The sequence below is a fragment of the Anomaloglossus baeobatrachus genome, chromosome 5 (genome assembly GCF_048569485.1).
Source record: "Anomaloglossus baeobatrachus isolate aAnoBae1 chromosome 5, aAnoBae1.hap1, whole genome shotgun sequence".
NCBI lineage: Eukaryota > Metazoa > Chordata > Amphibia > Anura > Aromobatidae > Anomaloglossus > Anomaloglossus baeobatrachus.
Genome location: NC_134357.1, coordinates 277,615,128 through 277,628,695, shown reverse-complemented (window position 1 = coordinate 277,628,695; position 13,568 = coordinate 277,615,128). Strand labels below are relative to the sequence as shown.

General features: G+C 48.1%; 2 protein-coding genes across 2 annotated transcripts in view; one reads left to right on the top strand and one right to left on the bottom strand.

Moving 5' to 3' along the window:
- TMC8 (transmembrane channel like 8) overlaps positions 1–1,758 on the bottom strand; it is a 92,374-nt gene extending 90,616 nt beyond the window's left edge. Inside the window, exon 1 of the mRNA XM_075347459.1 lies at positions 1,679–1,758. The gene's annotated coding sequence lies outside the window, so the exon portion shown is untranslated. The remainder of the gene's footprint in view (positions 1–1,678) is intronic.
- Positions 1,759–1,822: 64 nt separating this feature from the next.
- TMC6 (transmembrane channel like 6) overlaps positions 1,823–13,568 on the top strand; it is a 189,377-nt gene continuing 177,631 nt past the window's right edge. The window contains exon 1 of the mRNA XM_075349520.1: positions 1,823–1,922. The gene's annotated coding sequence lies outside the window, so the exon portion shown is untranslated. The remainder of the gene's footprint in view (positions 1,923–13,568) is intronic.

Genomic DNA, 13,568 nt, shown 5'->3' with positions numbered 1-13,568 from the left:
AATCTCACCACAACCGTGGGTGGCGTCATGGACAATATCCCCAAAATCATTCCCCTTTTCACTCACGGGCGAGGAACGCCGCTCGAGTCCCCAGGATCCGGCCCACCGCTCGAGCCACCTCCGAGCAGCAGCAGCCGGACCCGAGCAGTGGATGAGCGCAACGTCCCCTCCTCCGCCCGCGACATACGCATTCAGAGTCTCCATTGACAGTTCTGTCTGGGGTTATGTCATTGTTGAATTGTTGATGGCAGAAATGTGTCGTCTTTCACACTTTTTGCTGTTAAATTGATTAACCCTCAAATGGAGCCCTAATATAAGTCAGAGAAGTCTATCAATGGCTGTTTGGCTATGTCGCTATAAACATCGTCTTACAGAAACCAACAGAGGGAAGGGAAAGACCCATAATATACAGGTTAGATACAGGTGCCAAATCGCTCATCGGTGACATGGGGGTCCATTCTCAAAAATCGTTACTGCAGAAGTAACGAAGTTGTTCCTCGTTCCTGCGGCAGCACACATCGCTCCGTGTGACGCCGCAGGAACGAGGAAGCTCTCCTTACCTGCCTCCCGGCTGCAATGCGGAGGAAGGAGGTGGGCGGGATGTTACGTCCCGCTCATCTCCGCCCCTCCGCTTCTATTGAGCGGTGATTCAGTGACGCTGCTGTGACGTCACTGTGACGCTAAACGAGAAAGGAGGCAGTTCGCCGGTCACAGTGACGTTGCCGGGCAGGTAAGTACGTGTGACGGGTCTGGGTGATGTTGTGCGGCACGGGCAGCGATTTGCCCGTGTCGCAAAACAGATGGGGGCAGGTACGCACGCTGGCGATATCGGTACCGATATCGCAGCGTGCAAAGCGGCCTTTAGGCTCTGTTCACATACACATTTAGAGCCTCAATTGATGGTTCTGTCTGGGGTTCTGTCATATATAAACTTGGGCTCTGTTCACATACACATTCAGAGCCTCCTTTGATGGTTCTGTCTGGGGTTCTGTCATATATAAACTTGGGCTCTGTTCACATACACATTCAGAGCCTCCATTGATGGTTCTGTCTGGGGTTCTGTCATATATACACTTGGGCTCTGTTCACATACACATTCAGAGCCTCCATTGATGGTTCTGTCTGGGGTTCTGTCATATATACACTTGGGCTCTGTTCACATACATATTCAGAGCCTCCACTGACGGTTCTGTATGCGGTTCTGTCATATATACACTTGTGCTCTGTTCACATATGCATTCAGAGCCTCCACTGACGGTTCTGTATGCGGTTCTGTCATATATACACTTGGGCTCTGTTCACATATGCATTCAGAGCCTCCATTGACAGTTCTGTCTGGGGTTATGTCATTGTTGAATTGTTGATGGCTGAAATGAAACACTTTTTGCTGTTAAATTGATTAACCCTCAAATGGAGCCCTAATATAAGTCAGAGAAGTCTATCAATGGCTGTTTGGGTATGTCGCTATAAACATCGCCTTACAGACACCAACAGAGGGAAGGGAAAGACCCATAATATACAGGTTAGATACAATATACAACTTCCAAGCAGACGGGACTGTAATGAAAGCCCCAATCTTCTCGACTTCCGTCCTTCTCTATACTCTGGTATTGTTCAGTATAATTTATGAGCCATTTTGTAACGTTACGAGTCAAATACAAACATAAATTGCCCTTACCTTGCTTTTTTCTTATCAGGACCTGACTCTCGTTTCATGTGTTGCGTACGTTGAGCAGAAGATATGACAGGAAGTTATGAGGCACAGCTATGTACAGGAAACCACAAGAAGTGCGACACATCTGTGTATATATTTATGTGAGGTGGCGAATACATTGGTGGCCCAGATAAGTGGATATTAGGAGGAGGGTGAGCCAACAGTCTCCCCCTATGTCAGATCACTGTCACAACTGACGGCACAAAAGGTAAGAGGGTGCACGCTAAATTTTGGGGTATACATTGAAAGCTCTGGATTTGAAAACAATGTATATTGTATCTGCCAGACTCGAGGGTTTGATGATTTGCCAGTCCATAATGCACAAGGGATGAGTTGATTTGCCATTTGTTTCCTTAAATTTGCTAAAATCCTAACTTACATGAAATGCAATAAGTATATAGTAAAATTAACTTCTTATCTGTACTTGTACAAAGTAGATCCATAAATTTTCTGTAAAGTAACAGTCAATTATTGAATGTGATGAAGGTCTCCTTAAAGGAACCCACGAGCTGCCCTAACCCCCTAAACCACCACCATACATTAATTGTATCCTTTCCGTGCACACTAAAGCCCCCTTTACACGCAACGACATCGCTAACGAGATGTCGTCGGGGTCATGGATTCCGTGACGCACATCCGGCCTAGTTAGCGACGTTGTTGCGTGTAACAGCTCCGAGCGAGTGTTAACAATCAAAAATACTCACCTAATCGTTGATCGTTGACACGTCGTTCATTTTCAAAATCTCGTTGGTCGTTGTGGACGCAGGTTGTTCGTCGTTCCTAAGGCAGCACACATCGCTACGTGTGACACCCGGGGAACGACGAACAACACCATAACTGCGTCCTCCGGCAACGAGGTAGGTGTATCGATAATGTGGCTGGTCACCGCCCCTCCGCTTCTATTGGTCGGCCGCTGTGTGACGTCGCTGTGACGGCGCACGAACCTCTCCCTTAACGAAGAGGTTGTTCGCTGGCCACAGCGACGTCGCTAGGAAGGTAAGTACATGTAATTGGTGTTAGCAATATTGTGCGCCACGGGCAGCGATTTACCCGTGACGCACAAACGATGGGGGCGGGTGTTTTCACGAGCGACATAAGCAGCTTTAACAAGCCCATTGATGTTGCTTAGCGACTGTTCAAATAATATAAAAATAACGTTGAAGGTGCGCTTGTGCTATGCAAATTCATGGTTAATTAGTCGGGTGGGTGTTGAATACCGCAGACTACTCCACCCTCTAGTCATGCTCTTTGTAAATCCAGCGAGATCCATGTCACAGCAGTCTCACTGAGCATGAACGGTGCGCCAAGGCCGGAGATGTACACCCATCTTCACTGCGCATTCACAAGGAGGAAGAATATTGCGAGCATGCAGGATACTTGCAGAGGGCCGGCAGTGACTTTGCTCATGAAAATCATGTCAATCATACCCACAGGGTCATAGTTAGAGAGAGGTTTAGTAATCATTATCGTCCCTTGATTAAGCAAACATTCATTTGCATAGCAGTTTCAAAATTATTTTTTTTAATAATTCAGCAATTGCTAAGTAATAAAAGGATACTTGTTAGAATGCCGGGAAAAGTTGCTATACATGCATGCCGACGAATTTAGTGGCCTAAGGCAGCTGTCAGGTTTCCTTTATGATGATTTTATTAAGATAATCATTACATTAAACTGGCACATAATTCTTTCTTTCCAACTTAAGACCATGGTCATTCCTTTCACCTTGGAACGGTCTATACAAACATCAATACAGGGAAGGCTTCTTTACAGTTAGAGTAGTCAGGTTATGGAATGAGCCCTCTCAAGAGGTAGTGATGTCAGATACTAGAATTCATATCAGAGAGTTAAATCTGGCAGACCTGATAAACTATTAGTATTTTGTTTTGCTTTTTTTGTTGGGAACTCTACTCCGTGATACAGTAATCAATTCACACTTATTGTAGTTATGGTTTTTAGTGTGAATTCTGAATTAAATAACTACAATTATTTGTTGAGCTAAATCATAGGGTGTATCCTGACTGCACTAAGGGGCCCTTTGCACACTACGACACCGCAAGCCGATGCTGCGATGTCGAGTGCGATAGTCCCCGCCCCCGTCGCAGCTGCGATATCATGGTGATAGCTGGCGTAGCGAACATTATCGCTACGCCAGCTTCACATGCACTCACCTGCCCTGCGACGTCGCTCTGGCCGGCGACCCGTCTCCTTATTAAGGGGGCGGGTCGTGCGGCATCATAGCGACGTCACACGGCAGGCGGCCAATAGAAACAGAGGGGCGGAGATGAGCGGGACGTAAACATCCCGCCCAACTCTTTCCTTCCGCATTGGCGGCCGGGACGCAGGTAGGAGATGATCCTCGCTCCTGCGGCTTCATACACAGCGATGTGTGCGGCCGCAGGAACGAGGAACAACATCGTAACATCGGTCCTTCCGAAATTATGGAAATGACCGACGCTACACTGCTGATACGATTACAACGCTTTTGCGCTCGTTAATCAGATCAAAAATGCTTTACACACTACGATATCGACAGCAACGCCGGATGTGCGTCACTTTCAATTTGACCCCACCGACATCGCACCTGCGATGCCGTAGTGTGCAAAGTGCCCCTTAGGCGGGCTTTACACGTTGCGACATCACGGCCGATATATCGTCGGGGTCACGTCATTAGTGATGCACATCCGGCGCCGGTAGTGACATCGTAACGTCTAAATCCTACCTGCGACGATGAACGAGCGCAAAAGTGACAAAAATCGCTGATCTGTGTCATGTCGTTCATTTCCATAATGTTGCTCCTGCTGCTGATACGATGTTGTTTCTCGTTCCTGCGGCAGCACACATCGCTGTGTGTGAAGCCGCAGGAACGACAAACATCTCCTTACCTGCGTCCAGCGCCAATGCGGAAGGAAGGAGGTGGGCGGGATGTTATATCCCGCTTATCTCCGCCCCTCTGCTTCTATTGGCTGGCCGCTTAGTGACGTCGCGGTGACGCCGAACGCACCTTCCCCTTGAAGGAGGGATTGTTCGGCGGTCACATCGACATCACCGGCCAGGTATGTGCGTGTGAAGCTGCCATAGCGATAATGTTCGCTACGGCAGCGATCACCAGATATTGCATGTATGACGGGGGCGGGGACTATCGCGCTTGACATCGCTAGCAATGTTGCAGCGTGTAAAGTACCCCTAAGGGTTGTCACAGGGATAACTCAAGGAAAGGAGGCCACACACTATTGGCTGGAAGAGGTTCAACGGATCCATAAAGGCAGAAAAGAGAGGACATCCTCCAGTTGGCCTTCCACTTACTGTATTTGTATGCTATGGAGATAGATTTACTCCCTTCTCTTGTAAATTTGTGTACTTAAAAGGGAATCTGTCAGTAGGTTTTTGCTACCAAATCTGAGAGCAGCATGATGTAGACAATGAGATCCTGAATCCAACAATGTATCACTTCGATTACTAGCTGCAACCATTATGACACAATCAGAATTTTAAGGCTACATGTGCACACTGGGGGGTTTTTGTGGTGCAGTTTTGTTGTCAGACCTTTCTGACATTTGACTTCCCAGAAAAGGCTATGAGATGTCAGATTTGCTGTCCGCACGTTGCAATTTATTTGTCAGCAGTTTTTTTGACAAAGGTTTGTGACAAAAAAGAAGCAGCATGTTCATTCTTTCTTGCGTTTTTGTCAACATTTGTCACCAGTGGCGTAACTATAGTTCAATGGGCCCAGGTGCAAAATTTGGACCTGGGCCCCAGGTGCAAAATTTGGACCTGGGCCCCAGGTGCAAAATTTGGACCTGGGCCCGCCCCATCTCCTCTCACCTCCCCCCAGCTCGGAGTACAGGATAATTATACTGACATTCGGATCTTTCCCTCAGCACCCTGCCCTCCCATGGTATTCTATACATATTTTCCTCAGCACCCAGTTTTCCCATGCTATGATATCCCTCTTTCCTTCAGCACCCAGCTTTCCCATGTTCTGCTATACATCGTTCCGTCAGCACCCAGCTTTCCCATGTTCTGCTATACATCATTCCGTCAGCACCCAGCTTTCCGATGTTCTACTATGCATCTTTACCTCAGCATCCAGCTTTTTGATGCTCTGCTGTACATCTTTACCTCAGCACCCAGCTTGCCCTTGATATCAGAGTATGGGAAAGCTGGGTACTGAACGAAAAATGTATAGCAGAGCATGGGAAACCTGCATGCTGAGGGAAAGATGTGTTATAGAACATAGGAAAGCTGGGTGTTGAGGATAAGATGTTTAGTAGAGCATGCGAAAGTGGGGTTCAGGGACCATTGTATAGCAAAGCATGCAGAAGCTGGGTCCTGAGGGAAAGAGCCTTATTCCCTCAGCATCCAGTTTTCCCATCCCATGCTTGTACCTTTGTCCCACATCCTCGTGTATGTTCCCGTCCTTGTATATGGCCCCATTCACCTTTTTTTCTGTACATATTTGTGCTAAAAATAATATTATAGATTTATTCATTTCACATATAAAAATGCCTGTCCCCCGAAGAAGCGTAGGAGACGTGAAACACGTGTCGGGACGCTGCTCCCCACGTGCAACCCTGGTCTGTTATTACATTGATATGGGCGAGTGTTCATTTTGAGGTCTGATTATGACTGGACTATTTTACTAGGGCAACTTTGCACCTGTCTTTCTACCTCTTTTATGAATAGATTCACCCTATTTTATATATTTTGAACATCTATCCAGGGGCATGTGGGGTCTTTTCTATCCCCTTTTGCACTTTACCCATCTGTTTGATTTGTTGTTTAAAATTTACTGTCTTGAAGCAACATTTCAATAAATGTCTATATAGCATGATTTTGGCTTCATGGGATGGTTTGTTCACATAATTGCAAAAATTAAAGACTTTTCTTTTCTGTGCCCTCATATAAAAATGGTAGTTGTTTTTTAATGGTACACGAGTTTTGCCATTTTTAGGCTATGTGTGCACTAGAAAATGGAATTTTTGTTAAGAAAATTCCGCACTCTGTAAAAGAATTCCGCACCTGCGGCAAAAAAATGCACCTGAAATTTTACCGCGGTTTTACCGCGGTATTGCCGTGGGTGGGTACCTGCGGTTTTTTACCATAACCTATGGCAAAAACCGCAGGTACCTGCGGAAATGAAGTGACATGCACATTCTTTTTGCTGCAGAAATTCTGCAGCAAAACCTGTAGGTGAAAAAAATGCAGTGTGCGTCATCTTTTTTTTTTTTTTTACCATAGGTTTTGCTGGGGAAGGACTGCAGAAAGGTTATGAACATTTTCTGCAGCAAAACATTCAGCAAAACCGCGGCAAATACAGCAGTATGCGAACAGGGCCTTAAGTGGGGGGGTTTTGGTGTTTTTAGTATTATTTATGCTTTTTAATGTCTGAATTTTATCACTAAAATGTCGCATGCACACAGTCACTTATTCACACAAATGCAGACATACACACTACATTTGTTACATATTTATGTTATATACTGTATATGTGAGCATATTTAAACACACTGTATGCACAAAGAAATAAGAAACTTGGATGTCTGGCAGCAAACCATGAAGATGAGGAGGCTGGGACATCATCACAGGACAGCAATGAGGCATCATCAGCTACAGGACAGTGGGGGAAGGGGGCAGGAGAGTGCAGCTGTGGGGGCAAATAGGAGGATAAGTGAAGGAGAGAAGAGGGGAGTGGGGAGGGGGAAAGAGAGTGCAGCTGTGAGGGGAAAATAGGAGGATAGGTGAACCAAGGAAGAGAAGAGTGGGGATTGGGGCAAGAGAGTGCAGCTGTGGGGGAGGGGGCAAGATAGTGCAGCTGTGGGGGAGGGGTCAAAAGAGTGCAGCTGTGGAGGAGGGGGCAAGAGAGTGCAGCTGTTAAGAAATAGCAATAAAACTTATTATAGAATTATGTTACGTCCGGTTGGTGGAAGCACTGGACCGTACACCGATTTCCCCTGAGGAGGCAGCCAGGCCGGTCAGCCCGCCAGGGGGTCCTGATGCACGGCAGCCGAAGCACTATTGGTAGCCAGACAGTCCATAGAGGAGCAGGAAAGGTGGATGTTGCTGAACCCACGGAGTTCTGGACGGTAGTCCGGGTGACGAGGCTCAGGGTCCGAGGCCGGGTTGTAGGGTCAGGCGGAATCCGGAACCTGCTGAGCGATGGGGCGGGTCGCCGAACGGAGCCAGGGACTGGAGACTGGCGGAGCTGCAGAGGTGGTGGAACATCCGCTGAAGTCACCGTCAGGGTCCAGGGATGGACTTGGTTCGGAGCGGCTGGCGTGGCAGGACAGGCTCTGCGAGACAGACAGGGTTAATACAGGGCAAGGCACAGGGTAAAGCAATACGGGGACCTGAACACTAGCTTGCTAAACACGTAGAACAGGCCCCACCCACCAGGAAAGAGAAACCTAATATACCCTGTACCTGTCTATGCAATATCCTGTTTCTGGGTGCTGGCCCTTTAAGAGAGGGTCAATGACCGCGCGCGCGCCCTAATGCGCATGCGCGAGGCTCGTGTGCCAGAAGCCAGTCCAGGAAGCAGTGAGGAGGAAGCAGGAGCGCCCGGCTGTGTGTCCCATGTCGCAGAGGAGCGCCGGGAGCGGGGAGCAGGACACAAGGAGGGTGCAGGCGAGGAGGACGGGACCGGGACCGGGGTGGTGAGCAGGGGACGCCGGCGGGAACCGGGGAGCGGGCCACGGGGACCAGAGTGCGGGGCACGGGGACCGGAGTGCGGGGCACGGGACCGGAGAGCGGGGCCCGGGGACCGGGAAGCGTGACAAAATAAAACGTATTATTAAGTAGGGGGCAGGAGAGTGCAGCTGTGAGGGCAAATAGGAGGATAGAAGAGGGTAGTGATGCTAGAGACATCATTCAGGGAACTTCAGTACTCAATTCAGGTCGCATTGTGTCCTCTGAAGCCTAACCCTCCTGCTAACTACAGAGCAATGGCAGTGCAGGACAGAGGGATACAATCTCCTCAGAAATCTTACATATTTGTGCAGCACACACTGCACAGGACTGTGTTGTGAATGTCGGTTATGCTTTGGCTGCTGTAAAGCTCCCTCTTGTGGCCAGGAATGGTTTGGACAGAGACCAGATGTGTTGAGCAATGGGCGTTTCCATTGCTAACTCTCTGCTTATTTAAACCCTGGTCTGATAGCAGGCTATGTCGGATGTCAGTTGTTCTTTGTTCACCAACCTGCTTCATCCTGCTCCAGACCACATCTACCCCAGATAAGTGATTGGCTCTGTATTTTTGTTTGGTTCTTTTTGCTCTTATCTGAGTTTGTCATTTGCTGTGGTTGTTTTCAGTTTATTTGCATGCAGGGATCTTCCCTCTCAGTTGCTTATCTGGAAAGCTCCCAGCAGCTATGTTTGGAGTATTGCTCCTATAAGTCCATGTGTTTGTTGCTTCTTGAATTTGTAATGGTTCCTGCTTTCTGTTCATTGGTATGACAAGAGCGCCTGGTATAGGACGTGGTTCAGATCTAGCGATCTGAGGGCTTTTTGTACTATCAGGTATTTGGATTTTTGTAGGGTTTTTCTCTGGCCACCATCAGTCCCTTTCCTATCCTGTCCTATTTAGTCAGTAGGGCCTCACCTTTTGCTAATCCTATCATCTATCTGTGTATTGTGTTTTCCTATATCACTGCAGTCTTTGAATGTGGGGGGCTTGCTATTCTTTATCTATTTTCTGAGGCAGAGAGTTATTCATCTTTTCTTCCTTAAGGATAACTAGTTCTCCGGCTGGGTTCGCGGTGCACAGGATGTTAGTTCACCCTTTGGCTACTTCTAGTTGTGATGGTTAGTAAGGGGATGGCGGACAGATTAGTTGCCAATGCTCTTCTCACCTTTTACCAATGATTTATGGTTGTCTTCCATGGTTCCAGATCATAACAGGAGTGATACTCCACAGCAGCTCTGTGCCTATGGGTGGGACATACTCCCAGTAGGCGGGGCTTACTGCCTGTGGGCAGAGCTGGCTGTGCTGAGGAGGAGGCAATGACCAGCTTTGTCCCCTCTTCTGATGGACGGGAGGGGTGGAACCTAAATAGAACATACAGCGTCTGCGCTGTATACTGGAGCAGAGATTGTCAGACTCAGGGCCCAGCGGGGGATCCACTGACTTCCGGGTGGGCTGGAGAACAGTGAAATCTCTTTAACAGCAGCAGAAAATCACCCAGCAGATACACAAAGCCGGGGGCGGGTGATCACTGTGCTGCTATTACTGCTCTCTCTCTGTTTTGTCAACAAAAACGCAGCTCACCAACTTAGTTCCAGAATGACAAAATCAATACTGGAGTGATTTTGGCATGTCGGTGTCTCTCTTTTTCCCTCTCTCCAAGCGCTTCATATCACCCACTGATCACCGGTGCGACGTGGCTGTCACACTTCTCCTGCAGCCTCTTCTTCTTCCCGATCCGCTCATTAGCCTCATCACATATTCACCACCCGCTCATTAGGCTCATACATATTCACTCCTCCCCTCATCTGTGATTGGTTGCAGTCAGATGCACCCTCATGCTGAGTGACAGCTGTCTGACTGCAACCAATAACAGCCGCGGGTGGGCGGATCTATATCGTACAGTACAATAAATAAATAATTTAAAAAAACGGTGTGCGGTCCCCCCAATTTTGATACCCAGCCAAGATAAAGCCTTACAGCTGAGGGCTGGTATTTTCAGGCTGGGGTGACCCACATTATTGGAAGCCCCCCAGCCTGAAAATATCAGCCAGCAGCCGCCCGGAATTGCCGCATCCGTTAGCTTCGACAGTCCGGGGACTTTATCCGGCTCATCCTGGTTGCTCTGGTGCGGTGCCAATCGGGGTAATAAGGAGTTAATGTCAGCCCATAGCTGCCACTAAGCCCTAGATTAGTCATGGCAGGCGTCTATAAAACACCCCTCCATTACTGATCTGTAAGTTAAAGTAAATGAGCAGAAATACCCAAAAAATCCTTTCTTTGAAATAAAAGACAAAAAAGCCTCCTCTTTCACCACTTTACTAACCCCCCAAAAACCCCTCCAGGTCCGAAGTAATCCAAACGAGGTCCCACGACGCTTACAGCTCTGCTACATCTGAAGCTCACAGCGAGCACCATAGAACAAGACTGCCTGCTGTGAGCTCCAGACAGCAACTGAAGTGAGATGCATGATAAGTGGTGATGTCACTCAGGTGATTTCCGGTCACAGCTTGAGTCTTCCAGCTGTAACAGCAAATCACCTGAGTGAGGTCCCACTAATCGCACAGCTCACTTCAGTCACAGCTTGATTTGAGGTTACAGGTGGAGGACTGCAGCTGTGACAGCAAGTCACCAGAGTGACAGAAGTGAGCGGCGTGATCAGCGGGACATCACTCAGGTGATTTGCTGCTCTCAGATTAGGTGCCAAAAACCTGGTGACAGATTTCCTTTAACAGGCGCGGATGGATCGCTGTTACACCCAGGGTCAGACTGGGCCACCGGGGTGATGGGGAATCCCCTAGTAGGCCCTGGGTCCTTAGCGGTCCCTCATGCCTCACATAGGGCCCGAGGCTGGTAACCGCGGGCTGGGCTAGGGCAGTGGGGCCCCAGGCCGCTCCACCAGCGGCAGTGCCAGGGCCCTTGGCAGCTCCACCAGCAGCAGTGCTGGGGGCCCAGGTGGCTCCACCAGCGGCAGGGGCCCAGGCAGCTCCACCAGTGACAGTGCCGGGGTCCCCAGGCAGCTCCACCAGTGACAGTGCCGGGGTCCCAGGCGGCTATACCAGTGGCAGGGGCCTGGGCAGCTCCACCAGCAGCTCTGCCAGGGCCCTGGGCAGCTCCACCAGGGGTAGTGCCGGGGCCGCTTGTTTCTATATCGGCCAGGGCTGCACTACGCCCTCAGTTGTTCATGTGCAGCCCCGGCCGTGTCACAGTTAATAGACGCAGCCGCGTCTGCTAACTTTGACGTCAGGCCGTGCACTGCTGCTTCCTGCCAGAGAGGATCTTTAACACTAGAACTACTGAGGTAGTCATTGTGACTACTTTGCAAGACAAGAGACAAGCCAGGGGAAGGTAAGAACTCCGTGTGTGTGTGTGTGTGTGTGTGTGTGTGTGTGTGTGTGTGTGTGTGTGTGTGTGTGTGTGTGTGTGTGTGTGTGTGTGTGTGTGTGTGTGTGTGTGTGTGTGTGTGTGTGTGTGTGTGTGTGTATACACAGCACGGTGGCTCAGTGGTTAGCACTGCAGTCTGGGGTCCTGGGTTCAAATCCCACCATGGACACCATCTGCAAAGAGTTTGTATGTTCTCCCCGTGTTTGCGTGGGTTTCCTCCGGGTACTCGGGTTTCCTCCCACACTCCAAAGACATACAGATAGGGACTCTAGATTGTGAGCCCCAATGGGGACAGTGATGCCAATGTATGTAAAGCGCTGTGGAATTAATAGCGCTATATAAATGAATAAAATTATTATTATTATTATATATATATATGTCTGTTTATTTGACTTTTTTGTATAAACGAGTATAATCTGTGTACATGTGTGGATGTATATATGTCTGTACATTAGAGCATATGCCTGTCTGGGGTCTTCTGCTTGTCTGTGCATGCATGTTCCTGTGTGTCTATGTATTTATGATTTTCTGTGCATGGGTTTGACTGCATTCTGTGTGCATGTATGTTCCTACATGTCTATGCATGCTTGTGCCTGTGTGTCTATGTATTTGTGCTTGTCTGTGCGTGGGCCTGACTGCATTCTGTGTGCATGTACTGTATGTGCCTACGTGTGTGTGCGCATGCTTGTGCCTGTGTGTCTGTGCTTGTGTTCAATCTTGTGCATGTGTTAGCCTGTCTGCATGTCTACATACAGTATGTGTATGTGTGCGTGCATGTGCCTGGCTGCATTTTTCAATATACAAATAAGGCTCAGTGTCACCGATGTACACTGTGTGCAGAATTATTAGGCAAGTTGTATTTTAGAGGATTTTTTTTATTATTGATCAACAACTATGTTCTCAATCAACCCAAAAGACTCATAAACATCAAAGCTTAATATTTTTGGAAGCTGGAGTGTTTTTTTTAGATTTGGCTATTTTAGGAGGATATCTGTTTGTGCAGGTAACTATTACTGTGCAAAATTATTAGGCAACTTAATAAAAAACAAATATATTCCCATCTTACAAAATTTAGAAATAAACATTTCTGACATGCAAAAATCAAACCCCCCAAAAATTAGTGACCAATATAGCCACCTTTCTTTATGATGACACTCAACAGCCTACCATCCATAGATTCTGTCAGTTGCTTGATCTGTTTATAATCAACATTGCGTGCAGCAGCCACCACAGCCTCCAGACACTGTTCCGAGAGGTGTACTGTTTTCCCTCCCTGTAGATCTTACATTTTACGAGGGACCACAGGTTCTCTATGAGGTTCAGATCAGGTGAACAAGGGGGTCATGTCATTATTTTATCATCTTTTAGACCTTTACTGGCCCACATTTATCTGCATTTGTCTGCATATGTCTGTGTGCCTGTCTGCATGCATTTGTCTGAGAGTTTGCGTTTGTCTATGTGTCTACGTATGTAAGTGTGTGTTTGCATGTGTTTGCATGTCAGTGCATCTGCGTATATGTGCATGTGTCAGTGTGTATGCATGTCTGTGTGCCCATGTCACGTCTTTTAACATGACTGCTATGCGCCGCGCTCTGATGTCTGTGAATGTGGGTGGAGTGGACATTTGACCACATCAAATATGAAGCCACAAGAGGATACCAGGGGAAAGCAGGAAGGTGAGAAGAGTCTTTTTGTTCCTCTGAAATGGACAGGGTAGTGGATAAAGGAGCCCAGTATGGGGCAGTTTAGGGGCCTGGGACAGAGGAACATAGGGGCCCAAGATGGGAGACA